Genomic DNA, 15071 nt, shown 5'->3' on the forward strand with positions numbered 1-15071 from the left:
TGGATCTGGTTTTTGCCTTGGGATGTTTAGGGCTTGCTGATCTAGAAGCAGCAGCTGAGTGGTTACCACAGTCACAGTTCAGACTACTGAGAGCACATATTGACACTTTTTTTAATGATATATTTTATTGATTATGCTATTACAGTTGTCCCATTTTCCCCCCTTTATTCCCCTCTGCCCTGCACAGCTCCCCCCCCACATCCACCCCCTGTCCTCGCTTTAGTTCATGTCCATGGGTCATACATATAAGTTCTTTGGCTTCTACATTTTCTATACTATTCTTAACCTCCCACTGTCTATTTTCTGCCTACCATTTATGCTACTTATTCTCTGTACCTTTGCCCCCTCTCTCCCCCTCCCACTCCCCTGCTGATAACTCTTCATGTGATCTCCATTTCTGTGGTTCTGTTTCTGTTCTAGTTGTTTGCTTAGTTTGTTTTTGTTTTTTTTTAAGATTTAATTAATTAATTTTTTTTTTTAGAGAGGGAAGGGAGGAAGAGAGAGAGAGAGGGAGAGAGAGGGGGAGAGAGAGAGAGAGAGAGAGAGAGAGGGAGAGAGAGGGAGAGAGAGAGAGAGAGAGGGAGAGAGACAGAGAGGAGGGAGAGAGGGAGAGAGGGAGAGAGAGAGAGAGAGAGAGAGAGAGAGAGAGAGAGAGAGAGAGAGAGAGAGAGAGAGAGAGAGAGGGAGAGAGAGGGAGAGAGAGAGAGAGAGAGAAACATCAATGTGCGGTTGCTGGGGGTCATGGTGTAACAGGGTGCAGCCAAGAGGGGAGCCTCAAATAGGGATCTGTAATAAGATCCAGAAGAGCCTGGAGATAATTGGCTCCACACCACAGGGCCACACCTGCCCAGAATCTGGCAGCTGTAGCCAATTGTGAGAGGAGCCGGAAATGGGGCTTCAGAGGAAGATTTGCGCTGGGATTTAAACTGAGATGCAGCAGCCATTTGAGGGGGGAGAACTATGCGCAGCCCTGCAAGAGAGAACCACATAGCTTTAGCAGAGTGAAGACTCTCGCGGCCCTGAGGGAGAGAACCACACGGCTCTGGCAGAGTGGGGACTCCCATGGTCCGGGGAGAGAGTACCACGTGCCTTTGCCAGAGTAGGGACCCCCGCAGCGTTAGGAGATACGGTACTCTGGACTGGGCAAAGGGGGAAGGAAGGAAGGACTGTGTCTGTTTGTGGGTGCTTTAAGGGACTTTAGGATTTTTGGTGAAGACATTAGGTCCCTACTTTAAGTTTGTATAGCATTAAATAAATGTTTCCTTTCCTTTTCGCAAATCTCTGGCATTGAGAGACGTCTTTCCTCTGGCGGCGGACATAACGGACCTGGGGGCTTCTTTCAGTAATAGTATATCGTCTCAGGCCCCCCTTGTTTGTTCTGTAACAATGGCCTGCAACCCAGGCATGTACCCTGACTGGGAATTGAACGTGTGACACTTTGGTTCCCAACCCGCGCTCAATCCACTGAGCTATGCCAGCCAGGGCAGTTTGTTTTTTGTTTTAGGTGTGGTTGTTAATAACTGAGTTTGTTGTCATTTTACTGTTCATATTTTTTATCTTTTTTTTCTTAGATAGATCCCTTTAACATTTCATATAATAAGGGCTTGGTGATCATGAACTCCTTTCACTTGACCTTATCTGAGAAGTACTTTCTCTCCCCTTCCATTCTAAATGAAAGCTTTGCTGGATAGAGTAATCTTGGAGGTAGGCTCTTGCCTTTCATGACTTGGAATACTTCTTTCCAGTCCCTTCTTGCCTGTAAGGTCTCTTTTGAGAAATCAGCTGACAGTCTGATGGAAACTCCTTTGTACTTAACTGTCTCCTTTTCTCTTGCTGCTTCTAGGATTCTCTCCTTATCTTTAATCTTGGCTAATGTAATTATGATGTGCCTTGGTGTGTTCCTCCTTGGATCCAACTTCTTTGGGACTCTCTGAGTTTCCTGGACTTCCTAGAAGTCTATTTCCTTTGCCAAATTGGGGAGGTTCTCCTTTATTATTTGTTCAAATAAGTTTTCGATTTCTTGCTCTTCCTCTTCTCCTTCTGGTACCCTTATGATTCGGATTTTGGAACGTTTAAAGATGTCCTGGAGGTTCCTAAGCCTCTCCTCAATTTTTTGAATTCTTGTTTCTTCATTCTTTTCTGGTTGGATGTTCCTTTCTTCCTTCTGGTCCACATCGTTGATCTGAGTTCCAGTTTCCTTCCCATCACTATTGGTTCCCTGTGCATTTTCCTTCATTTCTCTTATCGTAGCCTTCATTTTTTCATCTAATTTGCAACCAAATTCAACCAATTCTGTGAGCATCCTGATCACCAGTGCTTTGAACTGTGCATCTGATAGGTTGGCTATCTCTTCGTCGCTTAGTTGTATTTGTTCTGGAGCTTTGATATGTTCTTCCATTTGGGCCATTTTTTTTGTCTTGTCACACCTGCATCCACACAATTGTGGTTCCTTAGAAGAAAGTACATTCTCGATGGAAGGGATGGATCACAGCTCTTTTCTTCCCAAGTTTTCTGCCTGCTGCATTCCTTCCCTCCCCACATATTGACACTTGATCTATGACAAATATGTCCACTATGCTAAGGCAATGAGAGAACCAAGTGAAAAGATAAAATTAAAGCCCTTCCTGTCACCATGCACAAAAACTGATTCTGGGTGGATTGTGGACCTAAGGCTAAAAGGTAAAACAATAACAATATTTGAAGGTAATATCAGAAAACATCTTTATAAAATAGGGTAGGTAAGACTTAAATCAAGACACACAGAACAAGCACTAACTACAGGAGACATAAATTTCACTACAATAAAACCAAGATCTTCTGTTTATCTTCCTAACTGGTGTGGCTCAGTGGATTGGGTGTGGTCCTGCAAACCAAAAGGTCACAGATTTGATTCCCAGTCAGGGCACATGCTTGGGTTGCCAGCCAGGTCCCCCATTAGGGGCATGCGAGAGACAACCGACCTATGTTTTCCTCATGCATTGATGTTTCTCTTTCTTTCTCCCTCCATTCCCCTCTCTCTAAAAATAAATAAATTAAATCTTAAAAAATCTGTTTATCAAGAGACATTATCATCAAAGGATATGAATAGGCAAGCCACAGAATGAGAGAAGATATTTGCAACACATATAACTGCAAAAGCCTCACATCTAGAATACATAAAGAACACCTAAAAAGTAAGAAAAAGACAGATAACCCTGCATAAAAATGGTCAAAAGATTTAAATAATTCACAAATGTCTAATTACCAATAAACATGTGAAAAGGGGCTCAATTTCATCAGTGGTAATGAAAATGCAACTTTTAGTCACAATGAGACACCATCAGATACTCATCAGAGTTGCTAAAATGTGCAAGTCTGACAATAATAAGCACTAAGGAAGATGTGGAGCAAGGGCTCCATGAGTGGCTCATGGGAGTTTATGTCGGTACGACCACTTCAAAACATGGTTTAGCACCATTTAGGAAATTAGGTGTGCACTCTACAGAAGGGCAGTCATGGGAGGCCAAAGAGACACATTCACAGTAGCACTGCTTGTAATGGACACAAACCCATTGTAACAGTGCCGTATTCAGGGGGAAACAACCCAAATGTCCAAAATAAAGAATTCATGGTATATTCATTCAAACGAATTAACTTCAGATATCCACACCAACACGGATGAATCTCACAGACGTTGTGTCAAGTGACGGAAACTGATGATTTCATTTAAAGAAAATTTTGTAGCCAGGCAAAGGTAATTTATTTTTTCTGAATATACACAGAGATGCCTCAACTATTAACAAAAGCAAGTAGTAAATATTTTAAAAGTCAAAATAGTGTTTTACCTTTGGTGGGGTATGAAAAAGATTATTACTATGAGGAGTGTATGGGCTGAGTTGTATCCCACACCCAAATTCATATGTCCTTATCCTCAGAACCTCAGAATTGTACCTTATTTATTTACTTATGGGGAAGGGAAGGGAAGGAAAAAGAGAGGGAAAGAAACATTGATGTGCAAGAGAAACATCAATCAGTTTTCTCTCTCACACCCCCATTTAGGACCTGGCCTGGAATTCAGGCATGTGCCTTGAGCAAAAATTGAACCGGCGACCTTGTGCTTTGTGGGATGTTGCCCAGTGCACTAAGCCACACCAGTCAGGAAAGAATGGTACCATATTTAGAGCTAGGTCTATAAAAGGTAATTAAGTTAAAATTAGGTCATTAATATGGACCCTCATGCAATCTGACTCGTGTCCTTACAAGAAGAGATTAGGGCACAGACACACACAGAAGGAAGACCATGTGAAGACACAGGGAGAAGATGTCCATCTACAGGCCAAGGGGAGAGATCTGCCAACACCTTGATCTCAGACTTCTGGCCTCTAGAATTGTGAGATAATATATTTCTGTTGTTTTAGCCACTCATGCTGTGGTACTTTGTTATGGCAGCTCAAGCAGACTCATTCAAGGGGTATTTGGGAGGACTTCTGGATGCTTCCAATTTTCTATTTCTTGACTAAGATGATAAATGCACAGACATTTGCTTTACCCTAAATTTTTAGATTGTATATTTGTTTTATTTACCTTTCTGTACATATATCATATTTCACAATAAAACCAAAATGAAAAAGGCCTGGACTGGGCAGGGAAAAAAACTTGTTCTTATTGGATCCTCACACCAGTCCTGTGGTAAAGACCTGGAAAGGACTTTTTCCTTTTGTAAACAGCTTTATTGAGATATAATTAACATATCATACAATTCAGCCATTTAAACTGTACAATTAAATGATTTTTAGTGTATGTACAGAGTTGTGCAGCCATCACCATGGTCAATTTTGAATATTTTCATCACCTGAAAAAATCTTGTTCCCTTATTCCCTATCATCCACACCAGCCCTGGAAATCAGTAATCAAATTTCTGTGTCTATAGCCCTATATATTCTGGACATTTCATATAAATTGAATCATATATCATGTGGTCTTTTATGTCTGACCTCTTTCACTTACTGTGTTTTTAGGGTTCATCCATGTTGCAGTGTTTATCAGCACTTTATTCCCTTTTATGACTGTATAGGTAGACCACATCATGTTTATCCTACTAATCAGTTGATGGACATTTGGGCTGTTTCCACGTTTTGGCTATTATCAGCAATGCTAGTATGAATATTTGTGAACAAGTTTTTGTGCAGATACATGTTTTCATTTCTCTTGGATATACCTAGAAGTGGAATTACTGAGTTTTATGGTAACTCTATGTTTTTATTTTGTTGGGAAACCTCCAAAATGTTTTTCACCATGGCTGCTCCATTTTACATTCTCATCATCAGTGAACAAGGGTTCCTATTTCTCCACATCCTTGTCAACATTTGCTATTCTCTGCCTTCTTAATGATAGTCCTCCTAATTGGTGGGAACTGGTATCTCTTTGTAGGTTTGATCTGCATTTCTGTAATGATGTTAGACAACTTTTCATGTGCTTATTGGCAAAGATTGCTAACTTCATTTTCCCAATGAAGACATCAAACCTCACAGAGGTTAAGTGACTCATTCCATGCCATGCAGCCCAAGGCTCCTTTTTCCCTTCCAATGCATCCCTGACATCTCCATGGAAGGCAGGATCCTCCTCACAGGTTGGCATGAAGTTCAGCACTGGTTTCTCTTAGGAGCACACCCTAGCCCCACCTTGAGACTTCTGGTTTTCCTGGATCAGTTTCTGTCGCTGCCACAAAACCCCCAAAATCTTATTGTGTCTGCTGGCATCACCTTACAGCATCTGCCCTCTGTTCCATATAAAGTGTTCTTCTTGATGCCCAACACTTTCCTATGGAAGGGCTCTTAACTTTACCCAAACTGGATCTGTGAACATCCTGGCTTAGCAAACAGAGAATCTCAGAATGTCAGAACTGGCAGGGCCCCATGAGAGCATAAAGTCCAAGCCCTTATTATTCTGAGGGGGAAACGGTTTCCTAGAAGCAGGTTGCTGTCTGAAGTCTCACAGAACATTAATGGTGGAGTTGTGGACAGGGCAAAACTCTTCCTGCTGTGTACATGATGGAAAAAATAGAACATTCTTTCCTTTACACTCTTCTCAAACAAGGGAGCATAAAACAGTGCTGTATTGAGGGGAAAGGGCAAAATGCCTGCTGGCTGCTGCTCAGCATAGAATGAAGCCAGAGCTCTGTGTTGGTGGTCAAACAGGGTGCAGCCACTGAAAGCCGTATTTGACTGCATTAGCAGGTGCCCTAATCTGGTAGAACAACGTCTTCTTCCCTGATGACAGGTTAACCACAGTCACTTGAGAAAGGTAAAGATATATGGATTTCTCCTCCAGACCCTTTGACCTCTGCAAACCAGGTGAAGAGTACACTTAGCCCTAGTGGAGTTGCTGAAGGAGGGAGGGAATAATAAGTCTTTTCTTTTTCAGTTTTACAATCTTTGATCTTCAGCCAGTCCACTTGTTTCCTCAAATCCACATTCAACTGAGGCCAGTGGGAGTTGAAAGCCCAGTATCTGCTGGGACTCCCCACCCACAACTGGTAATGTTCATGTTCTCCTTAGAGCAGGGGTATCAAACTCATTTTTTACCGGGGGCTACATCAGTCTTGTGGTTGCCTTCAAAAGGCCCAATGTAATTTTAGGACTGTATAAATGTAACTACTCCTTAATAGCTAAGCAAGAGCTTAGCACTGCTGCCAGATAGAAACAAGATGCCGGGCCAGATAAAAGAAGGTGTAGGGCTGGATTTGGCCCACAGACCTTGTGTTCCTTTAAGCCACCTGTGCCTTAGAGGATTAGGCCATTGGGGCTAAGCTCCAAGCTTCAGTTCCCAGTCCCATGACGGTCATTTCTCTTTCTAGAATATCAGTGCTACAAGAAGGCCTGTGGTGCTGAGGAAGTACCTTGATCTAGGAGACAGAAGCCTGGATTCCACCCTCAGGTTCTCCACTAACTATGTCATTATGGGCACACACTTTTCTGACCCTCAGTTTCCTCATGTATAAAATGGAGTTAAGAAGAGCACTATCATACCTTCCTCACCAGAGCGTTATGAAGATAAAGTCAGATCATGTATCTTGATATTCTTTGAAAATCCTGAATGGACAGATAACCAGTTCATATCCCAATATAAAAAGAGCTCCTTATGGTGATGGACAAAAGATAAACTCTACAATTAAAACTGGGAGAAGTTAGGAAAATAAAGTCCACAAAAAGAATACAAACAATCGTTAAATATTAAATATATGAAAATCTTGCTTTGGCTGGTGTGGCTCAGTGGATTGAGTGCCGGCCTGTGAACAGGAAAGTCACTGGTTCCATTCCCAGTCAGGACACATGCCTGGGTTGCATTCCGGGTCCCTGGTGGGGGGCGTGCAAGAGGAAACAGATCATTGTATCTCTCATACATCTATGTTTTCCTCCCTCTCTTTCCCCCTTCCTTCCCTTCTCTCTAAAAATAAATAAATAAAATCTTGAAAAATAAATATATGAAAATCTTAAACCTAATAAAAATGCAATATATTTTAGCTTATTTGGTGACAAAAGTTAAGAAGAATGATAATATTTGGTGTTACTAAAGATGTGAGAGAGTAAAGTAATATAGCATATCTGGAAGGCAATTAAGCAAAATGAATACAATTTTTTGAAAAGTACATGTATGTTACTCTTTGGGCATACCATAAGTAAGCAACTCAGATACATACAAAAATGTGAGTGCACACAATCATATTATTCTTTTAAACATTTTAATAATTCAGATTGTGATTTTTTATTAAGAGCAAATGTCCATGGTGCTTTAAAAATATAACCAATTCAAAAATACATGTCTGTATTAATGTAAAAAAAATTCTAACTTCTCTTCTGACTAGTTATCTAACTCAAAAATTTCATAAAATTGACATATTTCTCATTTGTATTCAGAAATTTCTGTATCCAGAAATACTCAAATTACATATTAAATATATTTAAGTGGCAGAAACTGATACCATATTAGGAAGAGAATACATTTGTACTATGTACTAAAGATGTAAAACCTACATTTGTAAAGGAAAAGTCTACACAGGTTTAACACTACACATCTTTAAACCTAGTACATGTACTTGCTTTTCATATTATATTTATGCTTTTTTATATATGGAATATTTTACAATACGTTTTTTCTTTTTTAATTGTTGTTCAAATACAGTTGTCTTCACTTTCACCCCACCATGCCCCCTTGCCCCACCCATCCCCACCTCCCACCCTTGAATCCACCCCCTTTGGCTTTGTCCATGTGTCTTTTATACATGTTCCTTGATGCCCCCCCGCATTATCCCCTATTATCCCTCTCCACCTTCCTCTCTGGCTACTGTCAGATTGTTCTTTATTTCAATGTCTCTCATTGTATTTTGCTTGCTTGTTTGTTTTGTTTACTATATTCCACTTATAGGTGAGATTATATGGTATTTGTCTTTTACTGCCTGGCTTATTTCACTTAGCACAATACTCTCCAGTTCTATCCATGCTGTCACACAGGGTAGGAGCTCCTTCTTTCTTACTGCTGCATAGAATTCCATTGTGTAAATGTACCACAGTTTTTTGATCTATTTGTTTAATTATGGGCATTTAGGTTGCTTCCAGCACATGGTTATTGTGAATACAATACATTTTAAAAGAAAATGCATTATAAATGAAAAACAATAGAATAAGGATGATTATCGTGGCCTTGCTTATAATGGAAAAAATGTTTAGAAGAATTTTCGTGTGGTACATTGCTATAATAATGTCCTCAATGAATTGTTCCTTTCTTTTTCCATCCCCTTTACAATGTAACATTGCTGCTGCTTGTATCATGAGGTAGAGTGGATTTTCTCATTACTTTGACTCTGGACTAGGCTTGTGACTTGCTTAAGCCAATGCAATGCATCATCAGTAATACTGTGTGACTTCCAAGGCTAGTCCTTAAGAAGCCTTGAAGTTTACATCTCTACCCTCTTGGAATCCTCAGACCATTGTGTTGTTTTCCAATTCTGGAGGGTAAGAAATGTGTGCAGTAAAGGGTTAACCCAGAAGACTTAGGGTGCTCAAAAGCTGCAAGCTCCAAAGAAAGGTCTAGCCTCCTGCTGGCTCCTTGTAGACAACCTCTGAGTCTTTGGAATGTCCTGCCTGAGAGTATGAGTGCTTCTGTGTGTCTGAGGCTTTGGGCCACATGTCAGTTTGACCTCCGGGGAACTAATGTCTGAGTAGCTGAGGTCTGTCATGTGGTGCTACATGTCTCCTGACCTGACCCCCAATAAAGACCTGAAACACTAAGGCTTTGTGAGCTTCCCTAGTATGCAATACTTTGCATGTGTTTTCATACATAATTGCAGGAAGAATGAAGTGTATTCCCATGAGATTCCACTAGGAGATACCTAGCCACTTGTAACTGGTTTCTGTTGGACTTTTTCCCATGTGCCTTTTTCCTTTTGCTGATTTTGGTCAACATCTTTACCACAACAAACCATAATCAGGAATATAACAGCTTTTCTGAGTCCTGCATGTCTTTCTAACAAGTTAGCAAGCCCGAGGGTGGTCCCTGACACAGAGGCTGCATGGAGAAGTGAGGAGCCTCAGGTAACAGGCAGCACTAATAGGTGCTTGAGGAAGAACATCTGGGGCCTTTGAGCCCCAGTCAAGCTGTTGGATGTCTGCAGCTACAGGAGTGAGCCTAGGATAACCCAGCAGAAAGACTGCCACCTTACCTGCAAACTCAAGACTCAGATTTGGGTGATTCATTAATACCCATAGGTAGCTGAAATAGTAAATGATCAAAAATAGGCACACATAAAGATATTATGATATTATAGATATAGATATAAAGATATAAAGATATAAAGATATAAAGATATTATAGGCACACATAATAAAGATATTATGTTATATCTATACATTGAAATATTAAGATATCCTTTGAAATGCTGATCTAGATTTTGTACATACAGTGGTGGGCAAAAGTAAGTTTATAGTTGTGTGAAAAAGACATGAAGATTATGCTTAATAATAAATAATACAAGAATAAACTTCATGTTTGCATACTCACAACTGTAAAACTACTTTGCTCACTCCTGTATTAACATGGGACTGTGTTCACTATGTATTTCAAGTAATGTAAATTATAAGTAAATATGTATAATGTAATCCCATTTTGAAAACAATATATGCATTTATATCTAAATATATAATTAAGATGAGCAGTATGCAGTTGTTGATATTCAACCATTTTTGACCTATCAAAATAACAATTTCCTGTGATTTAACTAATGCATATTGATAGAATCAAGGCAAGAATGCTCCAGAGTAAATTGTTAACTATGGCTGTATTTGTGTGGTGAGTATAGACCCTGTTTTATTATTGTATTTTGGTTCACCTTTATTTTCTAAATCTTGTACATCAAACATGTATTTCTTATTGTAATATTTGGGAAAAACAAAATGAAACTCTTCTTTACATAAAAAGCCAAAGAAACATGTGAGCCATATGATTAGGTGAGGAAACTGAGCTAGGGTGGAAGAAGGGCTGAGCTGAGGCTTGGGGATAGGTCTCCCATTAGCCTGGGATTCAGGTTTGCTGTCTGTGACTCAGGTCAAGTTAACACAAGTTCAGGGCATGGGAAAAGGAGGCCAAGTGCAGAGGCTTGCTTCTTCAAAACTGGGTGGCTGGCTGTGGTGCTGGGCCCACACTTTTGGATGGCTTCCCAGAGCCTTGTTAATCATTGCCTTTTATTCCCAGTAGCACTGTCAGCTTTAATCCTCAGACAAAGATCAAGGGGAGAGAGCCAGCCTGCCCCTTAGGTGGCTTGGGCAACTGTAGGAGGAGCAGCCTCTCTTTGAACTGAAACATTTCTGGGGTGGGGGGGCCGTGTCTTAGCTCTGTAGGGAGCCTTGGAGATCATACGGTACCATCCCTGCAGGATGCACGACTCTGCCCAGCAGAAACCTTCTTCACATCCCACCCCCCCCCATTCCCCAACTTCTTCCTGTCTGACCACAGGCCTATGATGATGGGGAGGGGGCTCGCTATTCTCAGAGGCACCCACTGCATCTGGCAGTGATCAATAAAAAATCCATTCTTACTGGGAATCCCAAATCACCTCAACCCTCCCTCTGTCAGAATCCCCTCTTCACGTTGGGCACATCAGCCTCTCCTTTGGATGCACAGTCCTCAGCAGCAATTGTTTTTTCTAAGTGGAATACCATCCTCAAAAAATTTACAAATCTTTATTGACCTCATGGTATATTCCAGGCATGAGACTTGATGTTATGATGTATATATGTTATTTCTTTTAATTTTCTAAACAACCCAGTGAATGAGGTATTAATGTCTATATTTTACAGGTGGAGAAACTAAGGACCAAGGAACAAGAATGACCAAAGTAACATACTAGGAAGTGGCAGAGCTAGGGTTTGATCCTGATCTGTCTGTTCAAACCACTATATTATATAGTTGCTTCCATTTCATTGATTGATACCTGGCTTCATTTGACAAAGAATTTGAGACAGATTATAATGTCAACAATTGGATAAAATAGAAATAGAAAGCATGTCTAGAGAAAATGCAAATAACAGTAGCAAATCAAAACAAGGTAAAGAAATGTATAAATATGCATAACATCAGGGCTATAATTGACAGTAAGGGTTGTCTGAACCACCAGGCTACCAACATGACAAGGGAAAGGCAAGTATTCTAATTCTTATTGCTGGTAAGAAGTTGTTAGGAGAAAAACAAAGTTGGCAAAGATTCTAAAAGCAATTTATGAAGACTGTTGATAATACTGTCAACCGTTACCATTTGGCACCTTCCATTAAACCCAATTTTGGGTTCTGATGTCAATGATGGGGAAGCTTCACTGTACCTTTATCTGTGTGTCTAAGATACCTGTATCTACATGTAATGAGTACCTACATCCATGTCTCTAACTGTACCTGCATCTTGTGTCTTTATCTGTACCTTTATCTGTGTCTTCACTTGCACCTGTATCTAAATCTCTATTTGTACCTGTATACACATCTCTATCTGTACCTGAATCTGTGTTTATCTGTACCTGAATGTATCTGCACCTGTATTTTTTTCTATGTCTAGAAATATATATATATATATTCTTAGATGTAGCAACAAGTCATACATGTATATATATATATATATATATATATATATATATATATCATATATGTGTCTTTTTGTAGAAATGAAAGTCATATATATGTATATATATTTCATATATATGTCTTTTGTGTGTGTGTGTGTGTGTGTGTGTGTGTGTATATATCTTTCTCTATACCCATGTCTGGGTTTTTATAAGTATCTCTGTTTCTGTCTCTATCTTTACCTTTATTTGTGTCTGTGTCTGTACATATTTCTGGTCTCCATCTTTGCCTGTATCTATTTCTCTATCTTTCTAAGTGTCTGTATCTTTATCTTTACCTGTATCTACCTTTATCTGTATATATATCAATATTTCTCACTGTGCCTCTGTGTCTCGATGTGTACCTGTATTGTGTCTCTATCTATACTTGTATCTGTCCATCTGTACCTCTATCTGTATCTCTATCTTTAATTGTATTGTGTCTCTATCTGTCCCTGTATCTGGGTCTCTATGTGTACTTGCATCTTTGTTTCCATTAGTATCTGTATCTGGGTTTATGTTTACTTCTATTTGGACTAATATATATATATATACTTATATCTCTGTGTCTAATTGTAGCTGTATCTGTGTTTCTATCTGTAAAAGTAGAGGTACCTATATCCCTATTTCAATATGTACCTATCTGGGTCTATAGAAATACTTGTATTTGTGTCTCTAAGTGTACTTTTATCTGATTTTCCATTGTCCCAGTATAGATTCCTTCTGCACCTGTAGTTGTGTCTCTGTATGCAACAGTGTCTGTATCCCTATCTGTACATATATTTGTCTCTATTTTATCTGAATCTCTATTTGTAATGTAATATCTTTTTTTTAAGATTTAATTAATTAATTTATTTTTAGACAGGGAAGGGAGGGAGATAGAGAGAGAGAGAGACATCAGTGTGAGGTTGCTGGGGGCTGTGGCCTGCAACCCAGGCATGTGACCTGACTGGGAATCGAATCTGCGATACTTTGGTTCGCAGCCTGTGCTCAGTCCACTGAACTACCCCAGCCGGGGCACCATTTCTGATTATATGTTATTCTCTATGTGTCTTCACTTTTCATTACCATTCAGCCTTCAAGTGAGCCTTCTTTAGATATCTAATGTGGTCTTGATTGTATTCTGGGTGAAGAAAAGGACATGTGTTCATGGAACAGAAAGGAAGCACTGTTGTTCAAAGGCTAGCATGGTGGTGGCAATGGTGATAAGCAAGTGGCCTCCATGGGAGAGAAAAACTATCCATGTGAGTGTTAGGGGCCTGTGTTGCCTTCTCCTACACCCAGAAGTCTTCTAGTGATGACCATGGTGGCTCTGGAGTTTTATTTTTAAGGAAGATGGTACATTATCAAAGATACATCTGCAGGTAACACCCATTCATCTTCCATTTGATTTTCCCAGCTTTGTAGGAAGCCACTTCCATCCCAGAGCTGGCATCCCAGTACAGAGGGGACAGAGCTGGTAGGAATAGCCTCACCATATTGTGCCAAGATAGAGAATGAGAAAACTGTTCACCATGGTCACTAGGAGGTTGTCCTTTTTCTCCTGACACGTCCATGCCTTAGGGTCTTTGCACTCATTCTTCCTTTTGCCTGTAATGTCCTTCCTCTACTCTCCTCATGCCTGGCTTCTCATCCTTTTGAACTTGGCTATGAGCCTTCCTCATAAACATTTACTGTTATTATCTTCTCTCAGTAGATTACTCTATCTCTCCATTCTCTATTATGGCACTGCACTAATTTCTTTCATGACTTATTGTTATGGTTTTTGAGTAATTATTTCTTTGTTACTTTTTTATTTCCCCTCAAGACTGTAAGCCCTATAAGGATAAGAACTATGCCTGTTTTATTCATCACTGTATTACACAGCCTAACACAGAGCTGGACACTTAGTAGGCTTTGAACACATATTTGCTGAGTGAATGAATAAATGAATGAATGAATGATTAAATAGATGAATGATTATATGCATTTGAATTTGATTTCTGATAATTTTCTCAATTTCTGGCCCTGAACAACAATGCAGGAGGTGAAAAGGTCTTCCTGTACCACACAAACACCCTGATGGAGACGAAGCAGGATCTGGCCAGTATCTTCTACAGGATCAGGATACTGCAAGGGAAGCTGGCCAGGCGAGCACCCAGAGGCCTTCAGCCATGTCCCAGAGGCACCCTTCCTGGAAGATGACAATGAAGACCCCATCCCATTCAGCTCCATAGCCACCATTGCCACCTCGAAATGGAGTGCAGGCTCTTGTAACACCAGTCCAGACACCCTCTTGCCTTACCTCAGCCCTGGATTTGAGGACCTGTCCCACCTCCAGCTTGACTCTACTGCCATCAATGGCCACAGCCAGACAGATGACAAGGAGATGCTGGGCAAGTACCCCTTTTCTCAGGTGCTCCAAAGGGTCACATAGTTCTCCAGGTGTCTGAGGTGGCATCAGGTAACCCTGCCTCCAGATCATCAGTTTTGCCACCCTATTCTGCCATCCAGGTCACCCTGGGGGACAAGGCTCACTCCTAGGAGTGTGGAATTCCTGGGGGTCTGTCATTTCCACTCCTTCCTCACTGAAAGTATCTCTTCTGTAGACCCTCTGCCAGGTCAGGGAATGAATGGCCAGCTGGAGTCTTTGATCTGGGCACAAGAAAGCTCTTCCAGAGCTAGGCATGAGGGCTGCTATGAACAACACTTACAGGTTCCCAAAGACACAAGCCTGAGGTTCCCTGTCTCAGCACCCCAGTCAGGGCCTCCTTAAGGAAGACAAGCACTACCATGTCTGAGTTCACCCCACCCAACTCCTGCACTTACTAATTCTTGTCTCCCTGATCCTTCCTCCAGTGAAAGTACTTTCTTCAATCAGTACCTTGAGGAGGCTTCTGAAACAATTGTAGGAAACTCAACACCATCCACTCAACCCCAAGTGTGATAAGGGCCATGTTTATCTAACTAGAGG

General features: G+C 40.6%; 1 pseudogene; it reads left to right on the top strand.

The window, feature by feature from the left end:
• The first annotated feature begins 11535 nt into the window (after positions 1 to 11535).
• On the top strand, positions 11536 to 14534 carry LOC123807043 (annotated as a pseudogene).
• Positions 14535 to 15071: the final 537 nt, after the last annotated feature.

Source organism: Phyllostomus hastatus, unplaced genomic scaffold, assembly GCF_019186645.2.
Source record: "Phyllostomus hastatus isolate PE091 unplaced genomic scaffold, TTU_PhHast_1.1 phas_scaffold_397, whole genome shotgun sequence".
Classification (NCBI taxonomy): domain Eukaryota; kingdom Metazoa; phylum Chordata; class Mammalia; order Chiroptera; family Phyllostomidae; genus Phyllostomus; species Phyllostomus hastatus.